Consider the following 5,691-nt stretch of genomic DNA (forward strand, 5'->3'; position numbering starts at 1 on the left):
CATTGGTGCTTTTATTAATAGTCTTTCATATGGAAACAACTCAATTCCATTGAGAATTTCTATGTTCAATGGTACTAGTCACATTTAGGTATGGCAACGAGACTCCATGAGGCGGGAACATGCCGCTGCCCCCCTCCCCCGAGCGTCCTCGCCCCCGCATCTTTGCCCCACCCCTACCTCCATAACCTGTCTTCGTCCCCGCCCCATCCTTGCGATGGGTAATGAGGACCTTGTATCCACCGGAGATCTGGGTCTTCGTGGATATCCATGGATTTTGAGAAAAAAAGAAAGATGATCTTCAATGGTTAATAAATTCTAATCACCAATCAGCAACAATTAAACACAAACTTACATAAATAACAATAAAATTAACAAAGTACCACGCAATTACATTTACTAATCAACAATAGAACTCAGAATATATATTTCATACAATTACATTTACATCAACAATCAACAAAATTAAACCATAAAAGTTGACTCAGAAAAGAAGATTACCTAAGAATTGAGAAATCTTAGGAGTAAGAAATTTATAATCATAAAAGTTTACTCATGAAAAAATAAATGAAACTGAAGTAGAAGAAGAGGATTGCCTACTGGCAGAGCAACGAAAAGGGAGGAACGGAGGTGAAGAGGTTGAGACGGCGACAAAGATGATTCTCTTCTTACGCGATGAAGATATATAGCGACGGTTTTACCCCTAACGCGACGATTCTCCTCAACTGGGTCAAGCACGCGACAAGACGTTCTTCTCAGGCATGGGACGACGGTGCTGCGGTGACCATTAGAGTGAGAGGGGAAAGCAGTGAGAAGGGAGAGCACGGTGGCGAGGGGAGAGGAAGGTGGCATACGTTAGTAAGAGGAGATGTGGAGAGAATTTGAACTGTGATAGGGTTTGAATGAGAGGGAGTGAGTGAGCGTGACGGCAGTTTGGGAATTTAGGGTTTTATTGAAACTAATATATAAGGATATTTTAGTCAATTTTTATATACAGATATTATACAGATCTCCAGGGACCTCTATCCCCGTCCCATCCCATCCCGTTTATTATACGGGTCCCATCTCCCATTCTCATAGGTAGCAAAAGGTCCTAAAATACATCCCCTAGCGAGTAATTCCCCGAACATACCCAATCCACTAGGGGAAATTGCCAAGCCTAGACACATTACCATTTGTAACAACCGCCCTTCTAGAAACAAAATTTAAATTTCAAAGTTTGAAAATCGGTTAGGAGATAAGATTAGAATTTTGAAATTTTGGATAGGAACCTAGTAACCGCCCTCAGTTTGAAATTTAAAATATCCCAACCACCCCATCCCCAGACGTATATAAATAGGGGAGCACCCATAGGTAGAAAATCACTCCTCTCAATATCAATCATCTCCCTTCTCTCTCTACAAAGAAATAATATTCTGTGTGCACACACAAGAGGCAGGCTCGAAGAAGCGTTAGGAAAAAGAGTAGGGAATTATGCCTTTCTTACTTATGTTGGCATGTAGTATGGTTTACTTTGTTTTCTTCCATCCATGCATGGCTATCACCTTTCATGTATTTTATGGCATGAATTATTCTTTGCATCTACATTGAGCATGATTATCTATTTTGTCAATTATACCCTCTTGAAATCCATTAATATGTATCCCATATCTTTTCTATGTGTATTTACATGACCCTTTAATTATTATTCCTTTTATGTTGAGAGTACATGCCCCTTTATAACATTTTATTAAATTATTTAACATTCCTTAATTTTACTATGTGCCCTTACGTGACCTTTGATACCATTACCTTATTATTATTCCTTTTATGTTGAGAGTACATGCCCCTTTATAACATTTTATTAAATTATTTAACATTCCTTAATTTTACTATGTGCCCTTACGTGACCTTTGATACCATTACCTTATTATTATTCCTTTTATGTTGAGAGTACATGCCCCTTTATAACATTTTATTAAATTATTTAACATTCCCTAATTTTACTATGTGCCCTTACATGACCTTTGCTACCGTTACATTATTATTATTCCTTTAATATCGAGAGTACATGCTCCTTTTTATATCTTGTTCAAGGAACCCTATTTTATTATATGCAACTAAATGACCCCTTATATCATTATTGCTCCTTTATTTTAAAGATCAAAGGTACATACTTTTTATAATATCTAATCCAAGTATTTCAAACATTCACTTTCTTACTATATGCACTTAGATTATACTTTTTACATTATATCATTAATATCCTCTTAGGGTCAAAAGTATATGTTTTCTTATAATGGTTTTATTCAGTTAATTAATATCCTATTTTTTTTATAATGTACATCTATTTTATACCCCTCTAGGGACGAGAGTACCTACTTTCGTATAAAATCTTATTCAAACATGCTTATTTTATCATGATATATGCCTCTCCTCTCGCATGGTTCATTCTTGTATATGCCTAAATAACCGTACTTGTTAAAGAACTGAGGGAATGATCCTTCGGTAAGGGAAGGTGACCCCCAAAGACAAGATAATCGAGATGATCCTTCGGTAAGGGAAGGTGATCGAAAAACGTTTGGGATAAGAACCTTCGGTAAGGGAAGGGGACTATCCCATCAATCTTATATAATAAGATATCTTTTTATATGACTCCATTCTTGTGTATGTCTAAATAACCTTGATTGTAAATTAAACTGAGGGAATGATCCTTCGGTAAGGGAAGGTGACCCCCAAAGACAAGATATCGATATGATCCTTCGGTAAGGGAAGGTGATCGCCAAAACGTTTGGGATAAGAACCTTCGGTAAGGGAAGGGGACTCCCACTTATACCGGTTTGAGCTCAATACCTTCCATATAAGTTATAAATTAAGAAAGAAAGAAGGCACGAATGAAAGCTTAAGTTCCATGTTTTCCTTAGATTTAATTATGATTATGTTGATGATTATCCTTCTATTTTCCTATATGTTTTCCCTTTCTTCTACACACATGTTTTACAAAAAAAGAAGATGCATATTACATGCCATGTTATACGCTTGTTTTTAAAATCCCGCACGTGGGCTGGAGATGGATATGGAGGTGTTGCATAGCACTCCTACTGAGACATTAGGTTCTCACTCCCTTTCTTTTCCCATACTGTCTCCAGAGGAACATGGCACAGCGGATAGAGACGACGCAGTGCCCCCCGAGGGTAGCTTCTGAATATGACCCCTCAAAGCACGCGTGGGTAGTTGCGACCACTACTACCGTGCTTCAGACTATCTACTTAGGTCGAGATCCCGTGGAAGAAGAACCCCAGCTGCCCGTCATAACTTTCCTAGACAGGAATGCTTCAACATCTCGAAAGCAGTCACCTAAGGTGGTACACCTCGAGTCCGACTCCGAAGCCGAGGAAGAGGGACCCGATGACCCTGGCCGGAAGGAAGACACCATGGAGGAAGATCCAGAGGAGGAGTTGAACCCTTACGGAAGTCCAAAGGTGGAATACGTACCCTATTCCCCCACTTCGACACCCCGTCGAGTTTTGGTCCATCCCACGCAATGGAACCGGGTCTTCACTGCGCGAAAGGGTGTTGGAGGGAGACCCCTGATACCTCGATTCGTGAATAAAGACTCCTGATCAAGGATAGGATAGGATGCAAGTAGGGGAGCCTCTTCAACGAGATTAGTTTAGGACGTAGTTAGCTTCTTTTCCTGTTTCAGTTTCCTATAAGTAATTTTATTTTGAAACGTACTCACGGTTAGGATGTTTATTTCCCTTTAATTCAAATTCCAACGTTTTAGCGCTACTCGTTCTCCGCTCTACACGTATTTACTCCTGCCACGCGTAACGATTAAATCATTCTTTTTTCTTGGCTCAAGTGTGGCACCTTATTCTAAAAACCCCCACGATAGTATAAGAACTTAGGGTGTTACACCATTCGCTTTCCTTACAGAACAGTTTTGAAATGCTCAAGGAATCACAGAACAGCAAAGATTTTTCGAAGAACTTCCACTACAAGAAATTACTAGAATAGTGACCGATTTAGCGACTAAATTTTGTTTTTTTGAAAATCGGTCACTAAACCCTTAGTGACCGATTCTGGTAGTCGCTAAAACCTTGGTAACTAATTAGAAAATAGTGACCAACTTCGCTCGCTAACCGTTAGCGACCGATTTTTACTAATGCTACCAAACTAGTACCAAACGATATTGGTCGCTAATAAAATTGGTCGCTAAATGGTGACCAATTTTTTTGTCGCTAAATTGGTCGTTGTTGAAATTGGTCAGTTACTGAGAAAATTGGTTGCTAAATCGGTTGCTGAGGAAATTGGTTGCTAAATCAGTCGCTGAGAAAATTGGTCGTTAATATCTGATTTGAAAATCTAAAATCGGTTACTATTATTAATTTTCTAATTATATTTTTTTACTAATTTCACATATACCACTAGTAAAACTTGATTTTCATAAATAATTATATTATATGAAAAAATTATGGATAAAATCATAAACTACACAATTTTATCAGATAAAATTTAAATTTTTTGGTAGTATTCAAATTACTAGTTTAATTTGAACTTAGAAAAACCAAGATTACTAATTCACTAGTTAAATAAACAAAAAATTTGTATTATTATATTTTTTGGACTATCGTACAAATCGTGAAAGAGAAGTACAATAATTAATAATATATTTCCAAATGAAAATTATATTAAAATATACTACATTATTTTCTCTATGCTTATATATAGATGTGAAAAACATTTGAATCGGTCCCATGTAGATGTGAAAAACACCTGCTGGTCGACATGCCGTTATCCCTAATTTGTTATTTGCAGTATGGTGATGCGTGAGCATCTTTCCTATCTTTTCCTAATAAATTTGCATTTGAATTTGTAAGTTTAATCAAGATTTAAATACTTTTGAGCCACTATAAATGCTACTTTGAGCTGTGTGCAATTTTGTTTAATTCAGGTAGCATTCAGATGAATTTGACAAGCTTTTGTGGCAGAAAAGGGAGAAAGTGAATGATGCTGTCAACCCTGACCTCTTGCACTGCAATGGGAATAACTTTAGCTACAGAGGTCCAATTGACGCGATTCTAGTGGCATTAGAAAGCTAACTTCTAGAGATTTTCAAAGATATATAATAGTGTACACTTCTCTCCCATCTTGTACGGTCAAGGTGGCGCCTAACTTGGAATTTCTCAAGTTAGGCGCCAGAACCGCAAAACTCCACAATTGCGTTCAGCCAAGGGTTGCGCCTAACTTGGAATTTTCCAAGTTAGGTGCCATATGAAGGGAGAAGCTTTAAGTTTCATTCGATCAAGGCAGTACCTAACTTCAAATTCATGAAGTTAGGCGCCAGTTCAAAGGGAAGCGCTGATCCCCACGCATTCAAGGATTGTTCGAAGATTAGATTTCTATTTTTGATTAAACTTTATTTTATTTATAAATAGGAAAAGATATTATTCAGTTTTAGAAAATATATTTTACATTTATTAGGATTAGATATAAAAGGAGAAAAGATCTTGACCTACACTCCATCTCAAAATTTTCATTCCACACTTTTATACTTTTCTCTACTAAGGTTTATTTTCTCCATGAGGAACTAAGCCTCCATTATTAAGGTTAGGAGCTCTATTTACTTTGATGGATTAATAATTATTTGTTCTTCTATTCTTGATTAATGTTTTGATTATTATTTAAGAATTGGTTTCGTTCTTCATCCTA

The sequence above is a fragment of the Arachis ipaensis genome, chromosome B7 (genome assembly GCF_059453495.1).
Source record: "Arachis ipaensis isolate K30076 ecotype BB chromosome B7, ASM5945349v1, whole genome shotgun sequence".
Taxonomy (NCBI): Eukaryota; Viridiplantae; Streptophyta; class Magnoliopsida; order Fabales; family Fabaceae; genus Arachis; species Arachis ipaensis.